The sequence below is a fragment of the Aulonocara stuartgranti genome, assembly GCF_965226115.1.
Source record: "Aulonocara stuartgranti genome assembly, chromosome: 9".
NCBI classification, from domain to species: domain Eukaryota; kingdom Metazoa; phylum Chordata; class Actinopteri; order Cichliformes; family Cichlidae; genus Aulonocara; species Aulonocara stuartgranti.
In genome coordinates, this window is record NC_138960.1 from 15,207,771 (window position 1) to 15,224,427 (window position 16,657).

At 43.4% G+C, this 16,657-nt stretch overlaps 1 protein-coding gene and 1 long non-coding RNA gene across 8 annotated transcripts in view; one reads left to right on the forward strand and one right to left on the reverse strand.

The window, feature by feature from the left end:
* The window catches only part of LOC309714817 (cadherin-20-like), a 98,472-nt gene that overhangs the window by 62,753 nt on the left and 19,062 nt on the right, over positions 1-16,657 (reverse strand). The window contains exon 1 of one of the 7 annotated variants that reach the window (XM_082547522.1): positions 2,705-2,752. The exons of the other annotated variants lie outside the window; for them this stretch is intronic. The gene's annotated coding sequence lies outside the window, so the exon portion shown is untranslated. Of the gene's footprint in view, positions 1-2,704; positions 2,753-16,657 lie in introns of those variants that run through there. 7 annotated transcript variants of the gene reach the window in all.
* LOC309714799 lies at positions 282-1,511 on the forward strand. Its single transcript, XR_014279030.1, has 2 exons — positions 282-1,117; positions 1,362-1,511. It is a non-coding gene; the product is annotated as an uncharacterized lncRNA (long non-coding RNA).

Sequence of the window (16,657 nt, forward strand, 5' to 3'; positions counted from 1 at the left end):
CCGCATTAATGCGGAAAATCTCCGTCAGCGAGTTAACGCGGATCGCCCCGTGCGAGGGCTGCACAGCGTCAACGCGTTAGCATGGTTAGCTCGTTAATTATGTCAGTGTCTTGCGGTATTTCAATTATGTGTATTATGTAAGCTTGTTCTCGCCACTGAAAACTTAAAAGACTGAACAATCCATATAATCTGCTTGACAGTTTCAGGTGGTGGTGCCTGCTGGAGCGGGAGGGCTAGTAGGAGGAGTTGGCCGTCCGACTGTGGTCTGGGGTGTGGGGCCTCCCTGCTGCTGCGGAGTCGGGGTGGTCTGCCTCTCCCCACCGCAGGGAAAAGGGTAACACCACCTGGGTCTGGGTGCAATTCCCCCCTCCAGGGGCAAGGGTACCTAGACCCGGTTTGTAGAGTACGCTTGGGGAGTGTGATTGTGTGTACAGCGTCTCTTTATGTCTGTCTCCACGTTGGTTGAGTGTGGAGTGAGTGCATATGAGAGCATGAGGGTGGGAATGGATGTTTGTGTCTGTGTGTGCCTGTATGTCTGTGTCTATATGTCAGGTTGGGTATCAGACGCCACCTCTCTGGGGACACCTCAGGCCCTCCAAGGTTTGGAGGCCTATCTCCACCCACCACCACTTCCCCTGCCGGTGGCGGACTCCCTCAGGTGTCGGTGTGTTGGTGGTTCTTTGTGTCTGGGGGTGGGCGTCCGGGTACACACCGGCTCACTCCTTGGCGGCCGCTTGTCGGGGCCTGGGGCTCGCTCGGGCCCCTTTGGAGGTGGGGTGCCCCCGGCCTCTCGGCCTGGGGCTCGGTCACTCAGGCACAGCTGGGGGCCGGCGGAGCTCACGGGCGCGTCACTGCAGCTCCCCCTGACTTCTGCTCCGCGGCTGCTGGGCGAGCCCTCATCTGGGACTCTCCTCAGCTCTTACTGGGACAGTGGCGCGGCTGCCCCTCTGTTGGTCTTCCATGGTCTCTTGTGTTCTGGGGGCCTCTGGATGTCTGGAGTTTTGATCTCCTCCTACCCGCTTCACACCCTGGAGGATGGGGCTGTGGCCCCCCCACACTCCCTAGCAGATCATTACATGGAGAAACCTTTGGAATGCAAGCATGCTGATCCACACAGGTGTACACACATGGGTATTCACAGACGCGGACTAAAGCTTTCTTGGCTGCTGCCTCAAAGCACACTGTGCGCTGTCTATCTTGCTTGCTGCACAATATCGTTTATTATTTAGTAAATATTGATATCTATGACTAGCTAGTTTATTGTGATGGTGCTTTGTTTTCTCTATTATTATGTTGCTCTTTGTTGTTTGCTGTCTCCTCTGTTTGTTTTTGTTTTTTGTTTTTTTTTTTTCTCCATACAGGTGACCCAGGAGTTCTTTTTTTTTTTTTTCTCTCTCTTCCCCCCCCTTCTCACCGTCTCTTCTCCCCTTTGGTTTTCTTTCTTTCTCTCCCCCTCTTTCTCTCATTCATTCCCCCTGTCCTATTTATTAAAAAAAAAAAAAAAAAAAAAATGACAAAGGATGAACTGAAGCTCTGCCATCACGTAATGTCGCATACTGCTGTTTCTGATGTCATTTAAAAAAAAAAAAAAAAAAAAAAAAAAAAAAGGTGGTGGTGCCATGCGATTTTTAATGGGATTGAATTCCTTTGTTTCATGTTTGGTGTGAACACATTATTGTGTTAGGGCTATGTTTGGCCATTGTTTGTTATTTGGAGCCAGAATTATTATTGTTATTATTATTCATAAACTGTGCAAATGCAATGCACACTAACAGATGCCTGCTAATTAAACCTAAAAAAGTGCTTTGACAGTTCAACCATCCAGCAGTCTGCTTTTTGTTGATTAAAAATGCTGTCAGGACCTGGGGGGATAGCTACAGCTCTGTATGTCGAGACATCGGACAAAAATGGCACCAAAAATTAATAAATACAAGAAAATATAATTTGTTGCGTTTTAAGAAAGATAAAAGTGGTCACAATAGGCACATTTGCTTTTTGTTGCAGGCTGTAAATATGATTTTTTTTTACCTGTAAAGTTTGGCAGTTTAACTCTGGCGTCTATGGAGATCGACTCAAATTTAGAGACAGCCTCATGTGGACATTAATGGAACTGCAGCTTTTCTTTTTCATCTCCTGTGGCTTCATTTTACACGCTTAACCTCCTAGGACCTGGCGTCCACATATGTGAACATCACATTTTGGGTTATTTAGACCAAAATACTCAATTTTGCTCTACAGGGGCCTGATATCCACTTATGAGGACATTATACTGCTACTGTTCTATCGAAATTTTAAACGAATATCCTCATATGTGCCTCTAACTTTTCTTAGAACAAAAATCAGGCAAAAAAAAAATCTGGTAATTCTTTGTTTTTACATTTATCGGGTCCCAATCAGCCCAAATATCAAAGAGAAATTAAAAATGCATGCTGTGGAAGAGTTCGGGTCTTAGGAGGTTAAAGGTTAAATTTTGGGTTCAATCAGTCCCTACTCACACCTTACCACAGCCATAATAAAATTTTATCTGAATACAATTTATATAAAATTTAATGTGTTTTATTTCATAACCTCTAAAAAGACCCAAAGCTTTTCTTATCACTAAGTGGCTGATTTACTGTGACAGAGCCATAAAAGTAAAATGATGTTCTCAACGTGACAAAACTTAATCCCAGTGACTGAGTAAAAGCAGATGATTGAGGATTACCTTCTGTTTGTACTCGACAGAACTTTTCATACTGAACACATGAGCGTGTCACTGCTGTATAAAAGTCATCCGCCCCCTGAGGATGTTCTTCACTTATTTGGTGTCGCACCTACCCGCATCAGCATGGTGCTCATAATCACAGTAAAGCCAACCCTCCCAGGTATTATTATGATGATGACATTTGCCAATAGAAGGGCGGGCAATCACAATAGATGTTTCCATTGCACTAAAAGTGATTTATAGTGGTGCTCGTAGAAATGATTATCCAGAGAGGGCATGTCGACGAAGGAGGATAATAGTACCCTTGTGCCCACAGCCCCTTTCCATGTGGTGTGGAGAGCCTTGACTGCCTCACAAACCCTGTCCCCTTGGATGACTGAGCCTCGCGGCCTTCACTGAGTCTATTCCTCCCTCAGATAAACGCTGCTATAAATAAAAGAACACAAAGCCAATCACCTCTCTGTTTAAAGAGACGTGCCACCTTCCCACACACGGGAGCGTTTGTTTGATCTAATCTCCCTCGTTTGGTCTGAGGCCGCCGGCCTGACTGACTGATTGTTGGAGCTGCTACTGCTGCTGCTGTGTTTGTTGGGGAGACAGAGCCCAAGCTGTGGGTGGTATTTGCCATTTGAGGATTTGCAGCGCTGTAGACCAGATGGCCGTCAACCTTGTGTTGATCTTGGAGCGCAGTCATGCCAAGATGGCTTTCCCCATAGTGGAATAAGAGAACTCGAGATGTTAAACATGCTCCCAGCCCCAAGCTCCTGGCTTCAGTGTGCCACAGAGGGATTATGGTTGGATCTGGCCTGACAGAAGGAGTTGGTCAAGGCTGTAATAGAGCCTGAAGCGAGTGAGAGCTGGCACAGAGCAGGCTCATAGGGTGCCAAAGACTTCCTGTTTCTGCTTCCCTTCAAATCTTAATTCTTACTTTTAAACTTTATTATGATGTCCCACCCTTCAGATATGAAACTGTGCATGTCCCCTAAGCCCAACAGCGTGTTTTACTACCCCCTTATCATTTTGACTCCCTTCTGCACCAATAGCAGAAAGAGGTTTCAAGAAAGGAAATCTCTGCTGTGACTCATGAGGACGTGGGTTATCTGCTAATCAGAAAGTCAATTATTTGATCCCCAGCTCCTCTAGTCTCCCTGTCAAAGTGTCCTCAGCTGAGATGCTGAACCCCAAGTTGCCCAAATGCATCCATCAGAGTGTGATTGTGTGCTTTAAAGCTCTTACACAAAGGGCTTTTAGTGCTCAATCAGAGTAGAAAAGCACTAAATACCTACCAGGCCATTTACCATTTAAAGTTGCTAATTTTCATCAAATTTTAGATTCGTTTCAGAGGTGTAAAAGCAAAGCATATCAAAGGTTTCAACAAGCAACACAGCAAAAATATGGAAAAGTTAAGTTCAGTGAAACAAAAATAAACAAGGCATAAAAATCAAAGTGCTCACTTGAACAAATTGAAGAGTCTTCCTTTAAAATTCACCACACAGTTGGCTCCAACAAATTAAGGAACTCATTTTAATAAATTAATTATTCTAAACATTTCACGCTGTCTACCTGCAGCCAGTCTCTCTTTTTTGACTTTCCACTGGGCTCTACCCCAGTGTGGAGCCCTTCACCTCCTCAGCTGTGCTCTTCAGGCCTGAAATCCACTGCATATTTCTCTTTTCGCCTGTTTGGTTGAGTTGTCCACCCTCTGAACTTTATGTTCAGTTCATCTGAGGTTACCTGGCTGATCTGCACAAGCAGCAACCTTCCCAGTTCTCTATGTATCAAGTCTACTCTGCCTTATACTCAGTATCCAATCACCAGCCCATCCAGCCCTGCTGTTATTATTCATTCCCTGTGTATTTGTCTATCAATCAAATCTCACTAGCTCTGACTGATGATATAACAGCGTCGACTGCTGAGTTCTTCATTTTACATTGATTTTTATGGGGGTCAAAATGACAGAAAAATAAAGTCCTTGAGAGCAAAATCAACACAGGGAACACACTGGGCAAAATGCCATAAACATTAGAATTAATGGCTAAGACGATGACAGTAAAAGCAAATGTTTTCTAAAAAGACCCGTGAAGTGATAATGGAGGAATTTACTCATTTACATGCACCTAAAGATAAATCTACAAGTGCATGGATATGTTTTAAAATTGACCACTTTTCCTTTTCAAAAATATCTCTGTCTACATTAAATCCCAGCCATATAGCCTGTACCTGTTTAGCACACCATGGGAGGTGCTTTTTGCTATGTAACTCCAACCATATAGCTGTTGGCCAATCAGAAGCCATCAAACAATACAAGGGCACAGTTTGTCTCAAATGTAGATAGAGACTCGCACATCTGACTTTCTAAGATAAAATGTTGTTTTTCCTCGTACATATCTAAAAGCAGAAACTGAGTTGGCTGAGACTGAGTTTCTTCACCTTGGAAGACATTTTTAAAAGCTCAGTTTTTGATGACGTAAAACACCACTTCCATGTGACCGGAAGGGCAAATTACATTTAGGTTTACCACAGCACATGTTTAGGAGTGGACCGGATGTTATACTCCTAAAATAAAACAAATATAACACAAATACCTGAACGTTAATATTGTCGTTCACTATATGATGAATAAAAATAATATTTTTTTTAAATCAAATGAAATGAGGTATTACTAGCAAAACCCCACCTTAATGGTGTTTTTTCCCCATAGGGTGGGGTCAAAGCACAGCTGTGAAAATCTACAACTTTACTGTCTGCCTCATTTTCATTATTTGTATTTGCCGATCTGCCCGAGTAAGCTTATGCAAACTTTACGACTGTGTCTAAAAGTTCAAACAGATTAAAGCTTAAACGTCCAGCCTGTAGGCATGCTAGCACCAGTAGATTCTGGTTATATTCATACTACTGGTTATATTAATCATCACAGAGCTTACTAACATAAGGAATGTGAGTACATGGCTATTATTTCTTTCTATAGTTGCAAACTTTACATTTACACCAAAAACAAAAAACAAAAGAAACCTTTTGGAGCATTTGGGGAAAAAAATAGTTAAACAGATTACAAGTTAAAATGTTTCCTGCACTTATCCACAATAAGTGAAGAAACCACTCACTCAACAACATTTTGCTGCATCATTCTCAGATAATCCTGCTCATGTGTCTCTGTCATGAGATACTCTGACTAGTTTGTCTGTGTTTACATTCAGGAATGAGTTGGAGCACTTTTCAAACATCTCTACATCACATTAAGTTTTATCAGTAATGTAATTAGAGCTCACTGGTACTGGTGCAGGCAGCTGGCAGGGAAGACAACATGGAAGACTGAAAGACAATACTGCAATTTGAACATCTCTACTCATGAATAACACTGCTATCTTGGTGCGAACTTGATAAATTGGTATATAGTGTAAAATTGAGTGAAGCCATTAGGATCAGGAAAAATCAAAACATGTTCATACAATTTGAGACAGCATGCACCTTTCATCCAGTCATACAGGAGCTCCCATCTTGTCTTTGTGGTTTTAACTAAACTTTGCAAAGAACCACTTTTCTCTGCCTCTGAGAGAAGGTTGTTGACAGTCTCTGGCTACACACCTCAAAAAAATGAAGCTGAAGTACTGTAACAGCACAGCTGTAGAGTCATCGGCCTCTTCAGATCCTCCACAGCTGTCCAACCATGATTACATCTTCACTCCTCATTTAGTCCTCTGTCCACCTCCCGCTCCACTCATCCGTATAACGACTACAGTCACCATGTTAAAAAACAGCAGGATACTCCATCTCTCATCCGAAACTTGGTGTTTTGATGAGCTCTGAGAGACGCGTTTGCTTCTCTGGTTGCTATCCTTCACTCTGACCCCCCCCCCCCCGAGCCCATCAGCCAGTCTGCACTGAGTTGTTCTCATCCCTCATTACGTCCAATTCCACATCTGCCACAGGTCACGAGGCTCATATGCAGTTGTAGCTCTCGGACACACTCGAATGTTGAAGTGCAGCTCTTCACGCCAGGTATTTCCGATCCCTGAGAGGCCTGTTGTGTACCTCAGATGCTGTTTCTAATCTATTTGGGAATGTGAGTCCTAATGCTACACAGCAGCTGAATCTTCCAATCCTCAACCTCCTGCCATGTCTCTTGTCCTTCTGTAAGTACTGTAGAGGGAGGGTGGGGTGAGCCAATATTGGGTCTCAATCCCCTTCTCAGCACATCCGAAATGAAGCAAGGCTGAAGGGATAGCCGATGAATAAAAGAACGCTCTGTGCTTAAATGCTGCAATATGTTCTCTGATCCTTGTCGGCAATGACTTCTAAAAGCAGCAGACGTGACTTGTCTGGGATGTAAGGTGAACATGATTGATTCTTAATGCGCTGCTACTAAATAATAGTAACAGGAACACATGGAAATAGCAATAGAAATAAACCAGTGCAGCTATGCTGTATTCAAATGAGCAAAAATTACAGAAAAATAAAGTATTTAATTTAAAAACTGAAATATGCTCAGCAATATAAAATGAAGTCAGTGTTCCTGGATGAGGGCGTGAAGATAAGTAAGAAGTGAGACCCATCTCACTTTGGCACTGTGAGGTTTTTTTCTTCTTTTCCTAGTGAAGTCAACAGCGGATGGGATGGGACGAAGGAGTGCCATCTGAAAGTAGACTACTCTGTGAATACTATGAACACCACTGCCCTGAGATAAGGCTCAGCTAAGCTAATGTTAAATCAGCTCAACCAAAAATCTAACTAACACTGGACACATCTCCTAATTCAGTACCAGCAAAGAAGATAGCACAATATCACGTACACCTCACATCCTTCGTGTGCAAAGACATGGTGGGTTTTCTTGTTTTTTTAAAAAACACAAAAGCCCAGGTATGTCAGACAGTTACAGTGTTTTTTCACAGTACCGAGGCTCACAGAGAAGTGAAGCTTAAAGTCGAGGAATGTTTGCGAACAGAAGAAAGGGTTGGGTTGGTTCCTCTCCTCAGGAGCTGCCTCTGCAGGAGGGGGAGATACAGGAGAGGTGGAGGAAGATCTCAGCCTGGGTGTCTATTGTCTTATGTAGTCTGGAAGATGAGTGGATGGTGGGGTGGGTGCAGTTTTCTCTGTGGTGGGGTTGGGTGGACTGTCCCGGGCTCTGTGGGGCCGGGCGGCGCTGCTGCACTGGGCCCGGTCTGGATGGGCCTGGGCCCCCTTTCCCTGGCGGGTCGCGGAGTATGGGGGTGCCTACTGGAGTCAGCGGGGGAGCTGGCCCCAGGGAGGGGTCACTTGCCCCTCCCTTCCTTCCCTCCCCATCTCCAGCTGCCTCCCTCTTCCCGCTCCACCACAACCACCCACACATGCAGGGCCTTGGAGTAGGGGTATGTCACCAGGGTGCAGAGGAGGCTACCCCCCCCTCTGTCCCCTTCTGGCTGCCTCTGCCTCAATTTTATCCCACAACTTAGACATTCACATTATTCACACTCTCATTACACATACATATAGGATCTTGGGGGTGGGCACGATACACGGAGTCCAAAGTACCATCAGGGTGTACACCCCACCCCTGGCATCATTGCCCACCTCTCAATTTTAAATACACGTAGACATTGAGGGCTAGCAGGAGGGACCATGCGCTTACCTGCTGCTCTCTGGCAGGTAGCTCCATGCCCTCCTGGGTTTTAAATGCACCTTAGAACACACATGCATCAACATTACTATGAGCGGGTGGAGGGAGGTTCGGAGTCTTCTCTCACCCCCGTTCTCTGCGACCTGCTGGAGCAGGGGGGCTAGGACTAGGAGGAGGAGTTGGCCGTCTGACTGCGGTCTGGAGTGTGGAGCCTTCCTGCTGCTGCGGAGTCGGGGCGGTCTGCCTCCCCCAACCGCAGGGAAAAGGGAAACACCACCTGGGTCTGGGTGCAGTTCCCCCCTCCAGGGGCGGGGGCACCTAGACCCGGTTTGTAGAGTACGCTTGGGGAGTGTGATCGTGTGTACAGCGTCTCTTTATGTCTGTCTCCACGTTGGTTGAGTGTGGAGTAAGTGCATATGAGAGCATGAGGGTGGGAATGGATGTTTGTATCTGTGTGTGCCTGTATGTCTGTGTCTATATGTCAGGTTGGGTGTCAGGCGCCACCTCTCTGGGGACATCTCAGGCCCTCCAAGGTTTGGAGGCCTATCTCCCCCCACCACTTCCCCTGCCAGTGGCGGACCCCCTCAGACATCGGTGCGTTGGTGGTTCTTTGTGTCCGGGGATGGGCGTCCAGGTACACACCGGCTCACTCCTTGGCAGCCGCTTATCGGGGCCTGGAGCCTGGGGCTCGCTTGGGCCACTTCGGAGGTGGGGTGCCCCCGGCCTCTCGGCCTGGGGCTCGGTCACTCAGGCGCAGCTGGCTGCCGGCGGAGCTCACGGGCGCGTCACTGCAACTCCCCCTGGCTTCTGCTCCGCGGCTGCTGAGTGAGCCCTCATCTGGGACTCTCCTCAGCTCTTTCCGGGACAGTGGCGCAGCTGCCCCTCTGTTGGTCTTCCTTGGTCTCTTGTGTTCTGGGGGCCTCTGGATGTCTGGAGTTTTGATCTCCTCCACACCTGCTTCACGCCCTGGAGGACGGTGCTGTGGCCCCCCCACACCCTCTAGCAGATTATTACATGAAGGAACCTTTTAAAAAAACAAAAAACAAGCGCATCCATGCTCACAGGTGTACACACGGGTGATCACACCCACAAACTACACCCTTTTTGGCTCCTACCTCAAAGCACACTGTGTTCTGTTGATCTTATGTGCTGCACAATAATGTTTAACATTTAGTATTTACTGTCATATTCCCATATATCATTGTGATGTTGTTTATTCTATTACACTTGTTCTCTTCTGCTTGTTTTCTTTTTTCTTTCTCAGCAGGTGATCCAGGTGATTGATATATGCATTTTTTTTTCTCTGCCCGTTCTGTTGGTTTTTGGTTTTTGCCCTTCTCCCCCGTCCCTCTTCTCAGCTGTTTCTCTTTCCCTCTTTCTTTCTCCCCTTCTTTCCCCCAGTCAAGTCTGTCCCGTATTCAGTAAGTGAAAATAAAATAAACAATAAAAGGTGAATCAAATGGACCATTACGGCAAGGCTGGGATGGTCAGTTTGGTAAAGTAAATCCGTTGGGCATCTTTCTTTGCCTTTAGACAACAATTCTGATGGCAAAAGAGCCAAACGGGACAGGAAAAAAAAAAAAAAAAAAAAAAAAGGGTTGCATTAACTTGCAACACCTGGACGACGTCACGGGCTGCGGGGTTCATGTGCAACAGCTCATTATCTCAGAGCACTGGTGACTTGCTTTCTCACGTTCAGAATGCCTGTTACAGTCCAATATTCCCACATGCTCGCATTCAGTTAACTTGGGCTAGACTGCAATACAAACAGTTCAGTTTGCCAGGTGCATGCAACATTTATGACAGGTTTTACTGACATTATTGGCCAGCCTGTGTGCTTTATGATCCTATTTTGGAGCAATAAAAATGGCCGAGGTGAGACGAACACACTTTGTCTAATTAACATTACAAATATTGACAGCGTTTACCTTTCGGAACATGATTTGCAGAATTCTCAATTTTTCGCAATATTTCACAATATATCTTCCACAGGTTAAGTGTCTTCTCTGAGTTAAGAATCTGTGTAATATGGTATCATTGGCTCTAGTAGGTGGGAGGATAGAATGTGCTTCAGATCAAATAAGGAAGTCCTTTCTCTTTGATCATACGGATTCATGAGTTTAAAAAAAGCTGTTTGGAGCAGTCTGAAGTCAGGGATCTCTCACACATTCAGCGAGCTCATTGTTGGAAATTTACTTTGTGTTTAATACGAATGTCCACCATCTTAACGGGGTATCTATGAGAGAAAATAAAGCATAACAGACCCCCCTTTTTTAACATTTAAATTCCTTTAAAAACATGCTTTTAACTTCAATTTCCATCTTCCAGTGACCAAATGCATGTCGACTCCTTGACAGATTAATATAGTCTATAATTAAAGCAGAGATGCAGCAGAATTACAGCAAAAATCTGTGATCATGGAGGCAGCTGTAAAACAGCATTTGTCTCATTTGTTTTTTTGGCTTGCAAATAAAATGTCGTTGACATCTGTTGCAGCACAAAAGCACCTGCCTCTTTTGTTGAACACTTCAAAATACAAGGAGGCTGGTGGGGAGTCGCTGATCTCAACACCTGGCAAAGCACTTGTTGGTTCATTTAGGGTCATTTAGTGAAATCAGACAGCAGAGCCTGCATCCTTTTTTAAAAAAGGAGTAAAACAATCAGTCAGGGGGTTGAGACTGCTTTTAAATGCAGCACCAGTTGTTTTCTGGAAACAAGTGACATTATATCACTGTGGCGTCAAGATTGCATCATTTGATTCTCCTCGAACCATGAAGCAGTGATATTATGTCATTCGAGCGTCTGATTATTTCACTTGTTTTTGGAAAAGTTTGCTGCTAGATTGAACTGTTTGTCCAGATGGGTATTTTCTTCGACAGGTCTCCTCCTGTTATCCTATTCGTATGCCCCCTTTGCACCTCTCTCCATTCAGGCTGTCTAACACGCTGCCTCTGAGGGCTTTCATGCTTCAGTAGGTGCACATATACCTAGATAGAGCTTTTCAAACGGGCAGATAGGTCAAACACTTACAGAAGCAGGAGTGTAGTCAACACAGGGTCTAGAGCTGGACACATGACCAGTGTGGCCAATTATTTCTTTCCTCTGGCCTATGCCTGCTTCTTTCCTTTTCTTCTTCTTCACGTGTACAAACACTCCAGAGAGTCCTGCATCAAAGTACCTCTCTCTTGTTAAAGGCTTTTGGACTGAACGGAAATATGTGTTAGCAAGCTGGAAAGGTGTGGGCGGACAGCTTTTTGCGCCTTCATATCATTTTTAATCATCCTGACAGGTTTCCTGGTTGTTCTGTCCAGCTCCAGCAAGAACCCATGGAAATCAATGATGTTTGGATAAGTTTCTGACATCTGCCCTGCCTCCTCTTCATCTTTTTTTCCTCTGTGGAGCTCAAGAACAAGAAAAACAAGCCTCCGAAACATTGTGCTTTGTATACACGTCGGATCAGAGCAAGCCAGGGCGAGAGGGGGCTCGCTGGAGCACGTTGGGAAGAAGTTTGTGGGGAAGGCACAATCGCTCTAAATTATGCTAATTTTACTCAAAGCCTGAGCCTCACATCAGCAGAGGAGTCGAGGCTGGAAAGTTTGGAGATCTCACTGTGTGAGGGATGGACCGAGGAGGAAAATATTTACTCAGAAACTTGTCTTGAGGCAATATGAGGAGATATTTGAGGGAATTGTGGATTCAGATTAAAGACAATGGAATGAATAAAATCCAGTGTTTTTATTGTGTATTTGTCATCGATTGAATTTTTTTTAATCTGAATTACTATTTTTAACAGAGTCCAAGTGTGTTTCTATGCCAGCTTTATATAGGTTTGAGCCAATAGCATTACAGAAACTCGGTGCATTGAAGCATGTAGACATGGTCAAGACGACCTGCTGAAGTTCAAACTGAGCATCAGAATGAGAAAGAAAGGTCATTTAAGTGACTTTGAATGTGGGTTGGTCTGAGTATTTCAGAAACAGCTGATCTACTGGGATTTTCCCACAGAACCATATCATTGGTTTACAGAGAAAATATCCCATGAGCATCAGTTCTCCTAGTAAAAGTGCCTTGTTGATGCCAGAGGTCAGAGAAGAACATCCAAATAACCACTTGTAGCAACAAGTATGAAGAAGAGCATATCAGAATGCAGAACACACTGTACCTTGAAGCAAATGGGCAACAACAAAAGAAGACCACGCCTACTTCCATCAACTACTATCTATCTATCTATCTATCTATCATTTGGATTATGGGGTCAGAACAACATGAAAACATGAATCCATCCTGCCTTGTACCAACAGTTTAGGCTGACGGCGGTGGTGTAATTGTGTGAAGGATATTTTCTTGGCACACTTTAGGCCCCTGGGAGATTTGCATCACAGATGTGCAGCCAACAAATCTGCAGCAACTGTGTGATGCTATCATGTCAATATGGACCAAATCTCTGAGGAATGTTTCCAGCACCTTGTTGAATTTATGTCACAAAGAAGTGAGGCAGTTCTGAAAGCAAAAGGGGTGTAACCCAATACTAGCGCGGTTCAGGTAATGAAGTATGATGACATATTGTAACAGACAAAAGGTAATGCCCACCTCCAAATTTTCTCATGTAATGGAAAAGGATTATCAGGATTCAGCATCCAGGATTGCGGTGAATTTCAAGGCAACAACACCTAACAGCTCCTTATGTCAGTGATGCCAGCGTTATCTGAGAGAACGGCAGTGTAAAGCAGTTTTTCAATATTGGATTGGGCTGGATCAGGTGACCCTGACCCATCCCTCAGTTATACTGCTATAGCATCTGGCTGCTGGAGGACTTCCCGTCATGCACTGAGGACTTATTTGCCACTACTGTGTGTCATTAATTTCTGCCTTCTCTCTCATGTTGTTTGTCTTTTGTCCTTGTCTCACTGCCCTCCTTTTTTCTCTCGTTTTTCCCCTCATTCACAACCCATCACAACAATGAGATATTGGAACCTGAGCCTTGTTCGGTTGCAGGTCTTTTCCTATAGAAAGGGAGTTCTTCCCTCCCACTTTCACCAACCAATTGCTCATAGGGGATTGTCTGATTGTTGGGGTTTTCTTTCTAGTCTTGTGGGCCTTGACCTTACAGTATGAAGTACTTGAGATGACAGTGGTTGTCAGTAAAATTGACTTGATAGATTGATAGATGTGGTCACAAATAGATAGGGAGGGAAAAATTACCACTGAATTCAAAGAAACAATGACAGCACAGACTCATGCAAATAACACTAATAACATGATAATATATTTCCTGCTTTTCCACAGTCTCAGATTGCTGTATAATCCCAACCATAAACTTCAATCTTTTCCAAACAATTATAGAAGGCACAGACAAAAATCTGCTTTATTTTTGGTTTATTTACTGTAGTTTAAAATAACTAGAATTTGGAGTCAAGCTGCTTTCTCTAGTTTTGAGGAGTTTTACATTTTGTTCTGAATAGTTTTCTTTAATTTTCAGATATTTCTTAATTAATTTATGTTTTTTTGCCTTACATAAACCAAAGATATTACAAGTTTAATACCAATTAATCACCTTAACATGGCATTTGCTGGTTTTGTCCTGTTTAGACCTATGTAAAATGACCTACTTCCTCCATGACCCCAAACCCAAAGTTCTCCCTCGCCACCTTGCAGGATCTTTATCGTTCCTCAGCTGTTTAGATGATTTATTCTGCAGAAACTAAGACATGTGCTCATAGCGAAATGTCAAGGATTGTTGCTGCCGCCTGTTGTGTTTACTTCCTCCTCCCTTTCCTTCTGTTCCAGACCGCTCGTCTCTGTTACCTCCAGGCGAGCGGGCTTCTCTCATGCCCCTTGTGACATGTCCCATCTTTAAAGTGCATCTTTGACGGCACATTTGTTAAACATGACAATGAGGGTTCCCCAACCCCAGGGCAAGCTGAAATACGCCTGCACACAGATAGTACTGTGCAAGCATGCCAGTGTTTGTACACATTTGTTGTCTTCGGCGTGTGCATATGCAGATTTATGGCTGTATATCTTCATGTTTTCCCTCGCTTAACTATTGTTTATCCTGAAGATTCAAGGGATTTGTACAGAAGATATAAATCACAAATAAAAGAGATCCTCAGATGCAAAACCATAAGACCTTTTTAAAATCTTGCTTTGATCATATTGACCGTACAGCACTGAATTAACATTTTTACCAGTGCTTCCTTCTTATTGAAGTTAAAACAAGATTCACCAACACTTCTCCTCTTTAATGTGCCCGGGGCTCCAAATCCATTAGTGGTTATCGCCCCAATCACACCGGGAAAAACTCAGGCAATCTTCTTAGCAGCAAGGAGGTTGGAGCAAGGAAGGAGGAGGGCTTGGGTTTATTTGGGAGGGTGTGTATCCCCCTCGCAGGGTTAAAAGAAGCAACAAATGTGCCTCAGAGAAAATCACTCCACATTGTGCGGACTAAATCAGAAAGCACTGCCGCCCCACCTTTCCCTCTCAGTTGGCGCTGTGGATGGTGGTGCTCCTGAGTGGGATTGTGCGTAATGCGTGCGTGTTGTTTGTGCCTCATGCAGAAGTGGAAGGAGTGAGCAGTAACATACAAAATATCCTAAATTTTGACAGTTAGCATCTTGTTTGGTTAAGTCTGACAGTATTTGCTGGTGGATCTGCAGGCTTTGAGCAAAGTGAACAGTCATTTTTAATAATTCTGCCTGTGCAGGAATCATACATTGTTTTCATAAGAGATGCTTTTCACACTGAAGAATGAAAAACAGCTTTTCCCCTGAGTAAATGTCTTCAACAGCAAAACATAAACATAGAGCTTGCAGTATCATTTAAATGTTCTTAATATTTGCATTAGTTTTTTGCTATGATAATAAATTATATTATTTCATTTATGCATGGAATAGGTAACAATTTCTATATATTGCACACTTTAAACACATTTTCATTGAAAAAATCAAAAGTTATTATTGTGGAGTTTCTTTGTTTTTAAGTTCCTGTGCTGACATTAATAAAATCCCTAAAAAGAGTCAGTCACTACATTGGTTGTTACACCCACCAAGATCCATTGGTGGGGGCACTCCATTCTTCTCCTGAATAACGGGTGTTCAGAAAAAAAAACCCCAAAACAAAACACAAAATAGCTTTTTAATCAGCTGTAGTATAAAAGTAAGCATGGGGGTCTTTTTAACACATTTCTCAAGAATGTCTCGTGAATGTTGTCTTTTTGCTTGTGTACTTATTTTAGACCCCGACTGATATAGTACTTTTGAAACATATATACGGTTATTTTAAAAAAAAACTGATATACTGGCTGATATATTTTTCTTTCAGACACACAAAACAATTTCCTAATATTTGTTAAATGTTATATACGAGTCATAGATCCATACTGCCTGATTTTGATTGGATCAGTTGGTTACTTTTCCAAACACCTCATGTGTAAACTTTTTGAAAAGTGAAGCCAATGCAGAATAGCCTGAACCCTGCATTCTTTTAAATTGTGATTGCAAAAATACTTAAGCATGTCTTCAGACTTGACCTCTGTAAACAGTTCCTGTTGAGTTTATTGCCCCAGTGTCTCATTTTGGAAGAAATAAGTGCAATTTACTAATTTTGGTAATTTCAAGTTTCAGAAAATAGGACTATTCCTGGTATCCTCATTGGCTCAAGATTCGTGACTGACAAGGCTTTAGCCAGTCAGAAGTGACAGATCATCATATCTGGTTTCAAAACAGCAAAGACTTCACAAACCAGTGGATAATCTGTGGATTCACCATTGAAAACGATATAGAAGAATACGTCGACTGCTCTAGTTTCACAACTGGTAAAATGGAAGTCTATGGAAACTTTAGCTACTTGTTAAACATAACAAGATGTCTATTTTATAAGCTATGGTCAAATTTAGATTCAAAAAGGACAATAAACAAGATGTGTTTTAGGGTCGGCCTAGGCTTAGAGCGGTATTCATCTGTTTCAAGATACCTCAAAGGTAACCAAAGGGGCTTTACTAACAGGTGATGTCACCGTGATCACATGAATATTTACATACAGTACAGTGCCACCATGAAACTACAAACTTAGAGAAAAATGTTGGATGAATACCGTTATGATCCCCTTAAGCCACACAAATGCCACATGGTTATGTAGCTACACTATTGAGAACATACCCTTACACTACTAAACTACTGAGTAGCATGTTGTTTACTTGGGTCTGGATTAAAACCTCTTAGCAATATTGACATTTACTTTTGGGGACTCTCATTGGCTGTAGATGCAGGGGTCAAACCTGCTGGCTTTTCAGCTCTCTCCAACCTTTCAGCCACCTTGCCACTGGCTGTTAATTTCCCTTAATCTGCAGGCAGGTCAGGGCA